The sequence below is a fragment of the Phaethon aethereus genome, assembly GCF_964289735.1.
Source record: "Phaethon aethereus genome assembly, chromosome: 3".
NCBI classification, from domain to species: Eukaryota; Metazoa; Chordata; class Aves; order Phaethontiformes; family Phaethontidae; genus Phaethon; species Phaethon aethereus.
In genome coordinates, this window is record NC_138576.1 from 58,986,249 (window position 1) to 59,000,059 (window position 13,811).

Here is a 13,811-nt window from a genome sequence, read left to right on the forward strand (position 1 = left end):
GGAACTGCTACAGCTCGGAGGAGTTTATCACATCATCAGAGTATTAATTTCCTAGATGACTGCGTCTTGAAATTATATTAAAATGTTAGTTTCAGAATTTTTAAAAATAGGAATGGGCTTCAGTAGGACCATTGAGAAAAGGCTTTATTCCAGCAAAGAATCTCTAAATGTGTGCACCATTGTCTCCCAAGCTGAAAACATCTCTAAAAGATGCAACTGTGGTACATATCTAACCACTGACATCTGGGTTCGCTATTAAATGAGAATACTTTTTCTTTAGTACATCTTGAGCTTTTACAAATCAGATGCAGATAAAATTCCCAAGAAGCTGGCCTCCAACATCTGTACTCTCCTGTGAATTATGCCTCATATAACATTCTGGAAGACATGAACAGAGAGACACAGAATTCCTATATATATTTCAGGGCCTGTCTATTTTTTTGTTTCATTTTATCAGAAGTGACTATAATGTAAATTATTTTATATTATTAATTTTATATTAATTATAGGTCTTAGTAATGCAGCTAAGTAGTGTTCACTGTTGTTCTCTAATCTTAAGCTTGACTGTTCATAGGGATAAACAAACTTTAAACAATGTTTCTGTATAAGTGCTTAATCTCATTGTACCAGCTAAGAACAGTTCATTAATAAATTGCAGCCAGTCTCAAGTATTTCTTTTAGATAGATTACATCAGGCATTCTACTTTGGTTAAATACAATATATTTGGCTTCATACTCTGATTTCATTGTAGAATTTTAATGGACACATAGGAAATTGGACTAGACTACATAATAGCCTTTTCTTACTTTAAGTTTTAAGACTTACTACTTTCAGGAAAAATGCTCAGATAAAATTTTGTCTTCTATCTCTCCAAATTTCTCCTTTGTTTGAACCATCTGCTCTTTTCATACTTTCTTACTATATTCTCGTTAAAATAAAAAAATATTAGTGCCAGTTCCCCTCATGAATTGTGAACATTGGCACGAAGGAAGACATGTGCCACCAAAAATTCAATGCTTTCTTTTCAGAAGTTGTCTCATTTGGCTCTTCAGGAATGTATTTAATGTATCTAAATGGCAAATTGAAAAAATTAGTTCAGAGAACAGAATCTACTTCTGACATACCTGTCATCTAAAGTGAAATCTTGACTGTGCTTTTCTTTAGAAGGATTTAACCAAGATTTATCTCTTATGCATCCAGACAAACTGAATATCAAGGCTAGCAGCGGCAGCACTGTGCAGCAAATCACAACACTGTTAGAATTATGTCCTCTGCTCTGCTTGCACTTTGGAATTAACTTAGTTATATTTTTCTGCCTTTGTTTTTCAATGCACTGTAGTTGCTGCATCAGTGCGTAGATTTAACTAACGTATCAGATTAGAGATTTCTTCCATTGACAAATTGCATAACAGGCTTCATATCTGACAAGTCTAGAGGACCTGACAAGATGCATCCCAGAGTCCTGAGGGAATTGGCTGATGCAGTTGCCAAGCCACTCTCCATGATATTTAAAAAGTCCTGGCAGTCAGGTGAAGTTTCTGGAGAATGGAAAAGCATAACATTGCACCAATTTTTAAAAAGGGTAGCAAGGAGGACCCTGGGAACTACTAGCCTGTCATCTTCACCTCTGTGCCTGGGAAGGCTATGGAACAGATCCTGCTAGAAGCTCTGCTAAGGCACATGGAGGACAGGGCGGTGATTTGAGACAGCCAGCATGGCTTCACCAAGGGCAAGTCCTGCCTGACCAACCTAGTGGCCTTCTATGATGTGCTGACTACATCAGTGGACAAAGGAAGAGCTACAGATGTCGTCTATCTGGACTTCTGGAAGGCCTTTGACATGGTCCCCCTCAAAATCCTTCCCTCTAAATTGGAGACATATAGGTTTGATCAGTGGACTGTTGGGTGGATGAGGAATTGGTGGGATGGTCACACCCAGAGGGTAGTGGTCAATGGCTCAATGTCCAGATGGAGATGGGTGATGAGTGGTGTCCCTCAGGGGTCTGTATTGGGACAAGTACTGTTTGAAATCTTCATCAATGCCATAGACAGTGGGGTCAAGTGCACCCGCAGCAAGTTTGCAGACGACACCAAGCTGAGTGGTGCGGTTGACACACTTGAGGGACAGGATGCCATCCAGAGGGACCTGGACAAGCTCAAGGAATGGGCTCGTGTGAACCTCATGAGGTTCAACAAGGCCAAGTGCAGGGTCCTGCACCTGGGTCAGGGCGACCCCCAGTATCAGTACAGGCTGGGGAATGAAGGGATCAAGACCAGCCCTGCCAAGAAGGACATGGGGGTACTGGTGGATGAAAAGCTGGACATGAACTGGCAATATGCACTCACAGCCCAGAAAGCCAACTATATCCTGAGCTGCATCCAAAGAAGCATGGCCAGCAGGCTGAGGAATGTAATTCACTCTGGTGAGACCCTACCTGGAGTCCTGCGTCCAGCTCTGGAACCCTCAGCACAGGAAAGATATGGACCTGTTGGAGTGGGTCCAGAGGATGGCCATCAAAATGATCCAAGGGATGGATCACCTCTCCTATGAAGAAAAGCTGAGTTGGAGTTGTTCAGTCTGGAGAAGAGAAGTCTACGGGGAGACCTTATTGCAGCCTTCCAGTACTTCAAGGGGGCTTATAAGAACAATGGGGACATACCTTTTTAATAGGGCCTGTAGTGATAGGACAAGATAATGGTTTTAAACTAAAAGTGGGCAGATTTAGATGAGATATAAGGAAGAAAATTTTCACAATGAGGGTGGTAAAACATGGGAACAGGTTGCCCAGAGAGGTGGTAGATGTCCCATCCCTGGAAACATTCCAGGTCAGGTCGGACGGGGCTCTGAGCAACCTGATCTAGTTGAAGATGTCCCTGCTTATTGCAGAGGGGTTGGACTAGATGACCTTTAAAAGTCCCTTCCAACCCAAACTGTTCTTTGATTCTATGACTCTCTGCATACACGACACACATGGCTCTGTATACATGGAGGCCTGAGGAGGTCTGATGCTTCTTAGTTGCCCCATATTCCCTGCACAGTACACAGACATAAATTTTTTTGTTACAGAAATCTCAACCTTGGTACGTGGTACTAATTAGTTGCCTACCAACTGTACCTACTAACCCTCTGAATAGTCACTGAAAATATGTGAGATTTCCCCATAAGGGAGCTTGTTTATAACTGAGATCATTCTTTCAGGTTAGAAAGTCTCTCATACACTCCACTCAGTAGCTACCTGGGCCTTGATCCAAAGCCTATGAAGTCAACAGTAGGTTTTGCATTGATTTCAGTGGCTTTGAATCAGGGCCATGATAAAATGCCAGTGGGAAACTTTGACCTAGTGATTTGTGGGCCTATGAATGTAACAAGAACCTTGCTAGATTAAAGACATGACGAAGTCTCTTCTTCTCCTGAAAGACTGTGTAGAATGGCCATTAGTTGAAAAGAAATATCCACACATTTTCAAAAGGGCTTTAGTAAGTTTTGAACAAAAAGTGCTAAGATTCAAGTTGCTAAATTACTCTTTCTCTGAAGTGTTTTCCTGTGAAAGTATAGAGGTATGGCACCATCAGATGTTTTCTTTTATGAGCCTATCTTACTGTTCACATTTCACTGGTCATTTAATGACGGTAGTTTTGTTTCAACTATGAAAAGGACTGGAAAATTTTAAGGATGGTCTACTAATGCTTCATAGCTTTACTTTGCTTTTTTTTGGCCCAGTAAATGTTATCAATGTTCTGTGTGCTAAATTCATTTAGTGGCCAATTTGAAAATTCACCCTCATAAACATTTCACCTTTATTTCCTTTTCTATCAGCACCACATAGGATGAATAATAATGTTAGTACGCCCAAGCCTGAATTCAAGGACCAGCAACTGTGCAGTACTAATCTGGAAAACGGTGTTCTTCACAGCGACAATTGGCATCACAGCAGTTAATGGGCTTGAGCTTTGCCAGAAATTTGGAAAAGCTTTCTGTCCAGCAAGAAGTTTTTTGTAACGTACCTTTACTAAAAAAATCACCAAACAAAACTCAAAGAATATTTGGCTTTCTCTTTCATTTGGCTTTCTCTTTCATTTGTCTTGTAGGTAGTTCTTTCCTAAGACTTTTGCTTGATAAAGCAGTTCACTATAAGCCTAACTTCATTTAGAGGGAGCATAAATAGTACAAAACCTTTAGAAACAATGAACTTTGCATCGTGCGGAAAATTCTGATAATAGAAACTGTGTTCTGGGATACGATATAGGAGAGTCCCAAACAGATATTCTAAGGTTTTCTCTGCAGTGCCACATCTTGTGCCATATACCAGCACATTTAGAAAGCTTAGGCCTCCGTACATTCAATTTTTTATTTCTTTTGCTTATCCCATTAACTCTTGCCCCAGTTGTCATTATCTTTACTTTTTCTGTGGTTTGGGTGTTGCTGTGACCCAGAAAGGAAATTATGATTGTCTACAGTAGAAGTGGAGCTTTAAAAGGCAAAACTTTTCCAAAATGAGGTAACAATAACAACAATAAACCAATTGCCCACCTTTCAATGACAACAGAGGTAAGAAGAATCAAAACTTGAATGGTGTAGTGGAAAAATTATAAAATAAACTTTCCATTTCACATAGCATACATTTCTACTCCAGAAATATGAACCACCTGTAGAAGACCCCTGAGGGAACAGCAGTAGTACAGATTGACTATTAATGTCCTGAACCCCCTCCTGTTTGCAGTACATCTCAGGCAATCTTTTTCCTATGTACATTTCATGATCTCTTACTCTAATTATTTGGAATTCATTTATAATAAATGCCTTATGTCTCCTTGCAGTGTGGCACGCATACTGAATGTTCACTGCTTTTGTGTGCAGCAGAATGATTAATACAATAGAATTCCAGGCAGAGAAAGATAAACTTTTTTGTTGAGGAGTGTTTACTTAAAAAAGGCAAGGAAATAAGAAAAGTGTTATTTGGGCAGGACTGTGTGGCCAAATATATTTCCGTCAGGGATGCTTTCATTTCCTATTTTGCTTACAACAAGAAACCAACAAAAAAGTGAAATTGGGACAATTTAAATTATCTTTGGATGAGCAGTGATTTATTTAGAATCACCAGGCCTTTTGTCTGCTTATTTACTTACCATTTATTACTTACTGTAATAATTTGTCTTGGTATTTGAGAAAGACTAATAAACCATTACCTTTTGGCTGAGCTTAGTAATGTCAACACATGGAGAAACTTCAAGAAAACGGTTTCTTACAAGCGAATACTGTATCTACAGATTACATATACTAAAATAAATTAGAAACTATTAGCTCCCCATGAGAAGAGATGCAACAACATGTCTCCTGTTTCCGGAATCCAATCAGGATACAAAATATCAGCATATTTATAATATATTTTATTGCAAAACTGTGACATGATGTTGTTTTTTGATTGTTTTGCTTTTTCTGAAATCCTTTTAGTCATTACCTATTCTGAATTTGGATTGTTACCAGTATCAGTCAAACTCTGACCTTCATGTTTCTGGAAAGAAGTGAGTGCAGTCTTACCTATTATGGTCTCATGCATTGTTTCTATTCAAAAATATATTTTCTCTCTCTAAAATGCCTGTTTAATTTTGTCATTTTTTCATGAGGACAGTAGTAGTAGACAGGATAGACATGTGGTTTACTTTTCTAGTCCTAGCTTAATACTGTTCTTTTTGCATTTTCACAGACATTTCAATGCTTTGAAAATACTCATGTTGTAGCAATAAGAAATTTGCAATTCCTAATCGATATAGCTTTTGTTGAAAAAAATAACACAATATGAATTTGGTTGATATTTCTGCTCCTTGGTAAAAGTAGAACAGTACAACAGTAAAGCCTGTCTCAGCAAGACAGAGAACGCTCCTGGAGACTGGGCTGAAGCACCTTTCTCAGGGGCTGAACACCTCACAAGCCACATGCCCTTTCCTCCCAGCTCTATGTCATATGTAGCTATATGGTTCTTTCACCTTGACTTAAATCACCAGTGAACAGATATACACCCTAACCTGAAAAATAAACTGCACATAAGGATACAAATCTAACTCCAGCACCCTGCATACTCACTGAGGACACATGGAGAGAACAAGCAACATATGCCACAGATATTTCATGCACAAATGAAGACAGTCATCTAATTGGATGCTCATCCAAGAGCCCACCTGAAATAAAGTGGAGAATAGAACAAGCAGAAGAATTCTATCTATTACAACATGTCATCCAGACCTTTACCTTAAAATAAGGTATACTTTTATCAAAGGAACTGCATGGTCGCATATTTAAGGCATTAGGGATCCCACGCATGATATTGGGCTTTGCAGGTGCCAGAGCTTCTCATTCATCCCAGAGTCAGAGACAATGATCTGAGCCTTCTCCTCTTCTTAGCTTGAAGCCCAGGGTGTACCTAGTCCTTCTTCTACTACTAAGTTATCATAGTTCTGGTCAAGGTTTCCCCATAAAAGCGTCATTAGACTGTGGTTCGTTTTGGAAGATGAATTAGGGAGATGAATCCTAGCCCACCGACCCTATCTGTTATCCAGTCTGTCTTCTCCAAGATTCATTAGGTCCCAAGAGACTGCACCACCATCATATAACCAACAAGTATGTTGTCAAGCACTTTCTGTTCCTGTTTGGGAGGCCAGAAGGGTCACTGGAGCTGGGCTTGTTGTTAATTCCCTTATGCAAAACAGCTTTACAGAGGACCAGAGTTTGCAGAGCATTGCAACTTGCAGTTTGCCCTTCTGTCCCCCAAATGTTGACCTTGAAGTTAGTGCTCTGCTTCTATGAATGAACAAGGTTGCCTGCAATTAGCTGCTGATTGCATCTAAACCAGGTACTGAAACTGTTCTTCCCAGACATAGGCACTTGAAGCTTATTCCTTTTTTTTAAATGAAAACCAGAATTTCTGATGCAATTCCAATACTGGCTGGAAGTACTAGCAACCCTGGCACAGGCCTTGAGTGACTTTTTGTCCATCCAGCATGAACTGCATGAGAACAGATCCAGGCAAATTGCGTGAGAAACTGTGAAGGCTTCTTCCCAAATTACTTGCATGCAAAATTCTGTTGCTATCCCTTCAATTCAGATTTACATCTGAATGAATGTGGAAGTCAAGGATAGAGTGTGCCAGTTGCTGCTTTTAGGTCTTAATGCAGTAGGATATAATTCATTTAAGTGTTTGACAAACTGGAATCTTTAAAGGAAATTGTTTAGTTCTATATTATTAGAAGTGGCATTTATATATTCTGGATGTTTCCTTGCGGTTCTCTTTTTCTCTGTAATTTAGTTCTCTGGTACTAATAAGTTTTCCAGAGCTTGCAGAAATGCAATAAAGTCAAGCCATGATTTATGTGTTAAAACAGAAACTATTCTAATGCTGAAAACTGATGTATATCTTTTCTTACCATCTTCGCTATAAGCAATAAGGAACTTAACTAGATCAATTTCTTAATCTTTGAAGGCTTTATCCAATGTGCGCTTATATTAGTCAAACACCAAATGGGTTTCAGATTAGACCTTTAGCAATCAAATAATGAGGTGGTATGAAATACACAGAAATACACATATTTTCTTCTTGTATGATGAAACTGCTGCTGTTGTAAAAGTGCTGTTACTACCATCCAGTGGTATTATTGGCACATCTCCATCTTATTGTTCTTCTCCCAAGATTTATTTACCAGTACTCACTCTTTTTTAGGCATTCTTTCCATTGCTTGGTGTATCTGATGTATGCTGTGGCACTACATTAACCTGTTCCTGTGCGTTCCTTCTGCAAGGCCAAGGATTGTCTCCATTCCCTCATCTGCAACTAACCCCATGCCCAGATCACAGTATTAAACTCCCCAGTCCCGCTTTCCCCAGTGCCCATTCTTCTCTTTCCTCCCAGCTCCCCATTCCCTACTGACCCGGTACCAAACCCTCCCACTCACTCCCTTCTCCTTGGGACCCTCTTCCTGGGTCTACACTTAGAACGCTTACAGTTCCCACATGTCCCCTCTTCTCAGCCCTCCCATAGATCCCTACTCCATCTACCATTCATAATTGTGTTTTCCCTGATTTGTCTTTCTCATCAACAGTATACTGTAAAAGCCAAAGAAAATAGCTAAAACAAGGGACATTGTTTTGCTGGAATGTGTTAATAGTTTTCTGAGAGTAGGTCTTTGATCTATAGACAATTAAAGAGCTGCTCTCTCAACTGACAAGATGCCAGGGTCTCTGTGTGTTTAGCTTTCTTATTTCTACCCAGATCCCTAGGATTCTGCCCACTGATGCCCAGAACATCCTCTGGACGTGACTGGATGTGGCATTCAAAAGTTACTATGTTAGGTCCAAACATCCAGACAGAGATGCCAGACTGCAAGGTCTTATAAGCTCAGCCAATAAATGGCACTGCAAGTCCTCATATTTACCATCTCTCAATGATTTCCAGAGCAAATGTGCTTTGTACACAATCAAAAATATGGTTTTGTTTTTCTAACTACTGTCTTTGCCATCACAGGCTGGACCTTGACACGGCTGAGCTCATGCCTTCATATGCATTAACAGCAGTACCAGCGGCCCTGCAGATCAAACAAGACCTGCTTCAGCCATGCAAAAACCAATTTTCTTCCTGCTGTGTCCTCAATGACTCCAAGGCTCCCCATGTTCTTAACAGTAACACCTATTTCAAGCATTCAGCAACCACTAGGTGGTCTTAAAAATCAACATCATGAGCTTAGCTTAGAGCTAATTTGTGTGTTCCTTGACATTTAAAATGGATGTGGCTTGCCTTCTCAAACTTTTGTTTATTGCTGTGAAAACTAAAATAGAATCTAAATGTTACTACCTGTAAACACTTGATTCAAAGAGGGGTCTTTCAGAGCAACACCAAGTAGTGTAAGGGCTTGTGCAGTGATGCCTAGAAGTTACTGTAACTGGTTGCATTATTCTGTCATTCTGCCATTGACAGACTGGGTGAAATAAAAACCTTGACTCGCTCTGGTTATAGGTCTGTGATCACTCTAAACTGACATAAGTGGTGTCTACTGCCAAAAGGGGGTGGTCTCATTCCTGCTACTTTTCTTGTGCTGATCCTACTTTTCAGTGTTTGCCTGACGGGCTGGATCAGAGAACTAACTAACTCGCATTCTGGCAGGTTAATTGTAAGTTGGATCAGTTCCTGACCCAAAAAATTACGTGGATGTATGAATTTTACTGGTACTAACATTCCAGAAAAAGCTGGAATGTGAAATAGAGGAAAAGAAGTTAAATAAGGAAATAGTTTTTCAGCTATTCTTCAGGATATAAACATACCTTCTCCAGTCAATCTTGCTGCAATTTGCACACCAGCTTGAAAACTGAACTTGCCTGTAGCAATCAGCTGCATTTCCTATGCAGTTCCACCAACAGCATCCGTCCCTCCTCTAAATGTCAGGCTCCATTTGCTTCTCTGCCATATGGATCATGACTAATGGATGGTGTGTGAGTGACTCTGCATCATCTACCTGTTCTATGAGAACACTTATGCTGTACCTGTATCTTCATCTTTGATGAAGATCAAAAATACCCACAAGACTTCTCACCACCAGCTTTTGCTTAGAGCAAATATAGATTTTATATAGATTCCACCATCAAGATATATACTGATGAATACATGCTAATAATGTGGTCATTCTCCTTCGGGCTAAATCAATTTAAGATGCAATATTCTAAAAATTTTCCTTGATTAAACTATGAAAACACGCATTTTAAGTGAAAAAGATCTCTGGGAACTTTGTGAAGAATTTTGAAGTTATTTGCATAGGCCTCATTCATGTTAATTACCTGTTTAGAGTTTAGAATTCTAATAATACATTCATTACTTTTACAATAGTACATATCCTGTACTTTTCTGAAGGAGTTTCTAAATAGTTGTTATTTCCAAGGCTCGAAGAGGTCATAGTTTTTATAAAGCTCCACTTTTTTTTTTTGTATAGACATATTACTAAAGATTAGTGCAATATTAAAGACCTTTTTTCAGACATGGTTACATTCCATATACATATATATAAAGGTCATCTTGAACCTTCCTGATTTAAGGTTCATACCAAGGTAACTCCTTTTGAACAGCAAAGTTATTATTTTCTACCATCGAACACATGAACTGTCTGTCCACGTTGATGAAGAACTTGGCTCTTTCTATTTCTGAATCTTCCAGAAGTGCTTTTGGGCATTTGCTCAATTATATCCTCTAGAAAATATCTGACTCATACTTCCTGATAACCTTAATTAAATGTTCAAAGATTTCCCTCAGTTATGAACCCTGTGAAGTACACAGATTTATTACCAACCAATGGGTGAATTCTGAGCTTAGGACTGAAAAACTGTACAAAGTCCAGTTTCTACTGCAGAATATGACAACAGCAAAATCTCCTTCTAGAAAAAGTCAGAAATTATTTTTAACTTTATTAAAACTATTTGCTGTGCTCCCTTAACCATCTTCACAGAACTGGCAAAAGTGGTTTTCCTAAGTTTCCAAAGAAAGTTAGCCTGAAATGAAGAGCAAGCATGGAAAATTCAAGCTTCCATGATTATGGTGACATTGTAAGCAACTAAATTCAGCCATTCAGAATATACTAACCTACCTTAGTCATAGCTATCGTTACCACTATTACTTAAAAAGATTATGAGGGGTGACAGAAATCCTTACCTAAGATGCTATGTAAGCATGAAGGTATATAGTAATGCAGGCTTTGTAAATAAGGAGTTTTATCATGATAGACACTGGTGCTACACTGCTGTAAGTGTTATGTGATATGCTGGGGTTGTTGGTCAGGGAGCAAGGCTGCTTTCTTAATATGTCCTTCAACTTTTATTGTTACTCAATTCAAGCACATTCTACACAATCTTCCAAGGAAACTTTTAAAAATACAAATTTAAAAACATGTCGATACTATGCAGGCATGGGTGGTATTTGTTTATGACAAATATAAAATGGCGAGTATTAATCCAGAATCTATTAAAATTTTCATAAAAGAAAACTCTGTTAATTTTGACAGGATTTACTTCAGCCACTTCTAGTAAATTTGCAGGGTGTAATATTAGCTTGTTCTGACACATCCTTGGACCTACAATCGTACAAGTATTAATCCATTCCAATCCCTGACACAAAAAACCACTTCAACTGTCATTCTCCAGTACCACACAAAGTGACATTTAACAGTCCCTTTAAGTATAAGAATTCCATGGGGACACACAGCTAAAGAAACACAACTATTAAACCAAACCAGTGGCTTTCTTAGCACTTAAATCCATTTACACTTACTCTGGTGCAAGCGAGATTCAAGACAACCATCAATTAATCAAAGTGTTAAGGGGCAATTTTATGATGTTTAAATGCTTTGTGCATTATAATATTGTGACTGACAATTTAGAATTGTTCCAGATGTTGAAAACGTAATTTTATTAAAATGAAAAGAAGTTTGGAACTCTATTGTATCCCATCGGCCTCTGTTCAGGCCAGCTCTTCTAGCACTGACTCTAAATCACTGATGTTTGGAGAAATGCCAGGAAAACAAACCAGTCTCCTGCTAACATCTCCTTGTCTATACAAAGTTAGATATTTACAATTAGAGAGTTTCCAAGACTGACGTCAAGACACCATTTATAAATTGAAAAAAGCAAAATAACTTTCAAGCGAGCATTCAGGACCCAGATGAAGAGAATATATAAAAATAAATATAAATATAAATGTGAATATAAAAAATATATATGTGCACATAAACAAACACATGCATATATATATGACAGAGGTAGCTGAATCTAGAGGGCTAGAGGGTCCTGTCCCAGTGCCAGGAACACAAGACCGCTGCAGTCCCGCGTCCCCCGGCGCAGGGAGGAGGGCGGCTGAACCTGTGCTCCCGACGGGCACACATCTGTGTGTACACACACGTGCACGCACGCACACGGCCACGCAGCCCAGCGCAGACAGAGCTCAACAGGTCTTTGCTCAATATGATTAGACTTCAATAACATAACCTAACATATAGGTGTTCCATTTTTTATTTATTTGGTACACTCCGCCTCAGCGTGCCTTTGTCTCTCCTTTCCACCTGCACTGTACTTACACCAGTGCTCTGTGGCAAAACCAAACGTAACACAAAGATGAACTAGATACATCTTGTATTAATAATGATCCAGCTATAGCAGCATGGTGTCCAGCACAAGGTAATTCATCTCCTTTTGGTACGTCTCGCACATTCCAGCAAGCTTTGACCTGTTCCTACTAAATGCACTGGGCATCTCCATATTCCTCAGCTTTGCAATACATTGTTTCTAGTCTTTTTCCTTTCTTCCACTGCACTTTCATCCTTTATCCAAATCAACCCACCACATGTTTTTAAGTGTCTGTCCTGTATGTGGCTCTCCCTTCAGACTAACATCTGCACATTTCTCTGTTTACATCTTCTGGCCCGCCTAACTCTGCCTGAAATGCAGTGCTGTGAAAACCAAGCTCCTTCCCAAACGGTCTCCCTCTGTTTCCTGGCAATGAATGCCAACCTCCTCCCCTAGTCCTGGTCAGTTTACAGTTTTAGTGACATTTTTATGTTCCCTCCCTCTTTTCTCTCCTCAGCGTGTCTTTCCGCTTTGTGCTTGTCCGTGTCCATGTGTTCCTGCTCTCTGCTTGAGCTCACTCTGGCTCTTATTATCTCTTCCTTTTAGCTGCAGCAACCTCTTCTCCAGCAGCCTCCCATGAATTTTGTTTCATTACTCCTACAACTTCCCCGTTGCCTGAAAAATCATTCATGTTTTCCAAAATCACTCTATATCCATGGCTTCCTTTGTCTTGTGCATAAAGCAGCATTTGTTTTAGCAGCTACGTAAGAAACCAGTCACTGTCAACAAGTCTGATGTGATTCATAGGACGCTTACTAAGTCTCACCCTTTTGTGTGCTACTCCAGTCTTCACCAGCTATTTAAGTCTCCATCGGCTTCTTCTTGGCCCAAAGTCAAGATTTTTCTCATCTCTGAGATGGGAGGTAAACTTACATACCTATTGAATATATACCTATTGAATGCTAAAGCAAAAGTCTCATCAACAGCTACTGGGTCGAGACATCACTCATGTTTTTGCTACTGAATAGTTTTGGCTTCATTTTCCCTTCATCTTTAATTATTCTTAGCCAACCTTTCTGCTGGATCTATATAACTTCAGTATCCATTTTCCTCTTTCTTTTGTTTCTGTCTTTCTGCCTGCTCTTGGGGTTGTCCTGTCTCTTTGGGATACCCTAATCTTGCCAATAACCTAATCGTCCCTGTATCTTCACACCCTTTAAATAACACTTCTGCCCTGATGTTCATAAAACTAGCCATTCCTACAAAGACTTTAAATGTGTCCAAACACATCCTTAAAACTGGAAGCAAAAGTTGGTTTCCAAATATGGTGGTCTCTCTTCCATAACTTCATATTTTTTTCAGCATCTCCTCTCTTTCTCTGTGCTTGGTACAGCCCTGCAGGCACAGTGCTGACCATATCTACATCTCCTACCACACTCTGTCTCTCCACTTACAATGAGGCAGAATTCAGAGAGGAACCTGGGGTCTTATGGTAGAGCAAGAGATTAGAAAAAAGTGGATGGCCATTAATTTTTAAATTTCCTTTTGAAAATTCAGTCCTTTTTCTTGTGACTAGCTGTGTCAATGGAGAAGTCAGCAGGTAATGAAAATAATACTAATTCAGTATTTTGCAAAAGATAAGGAACTTGAAGCATACATGGGATGGAATATGCCTCATGTTAGCTGATGTGGTCTGACACCTCGTAGCAAACATTCATGTCCC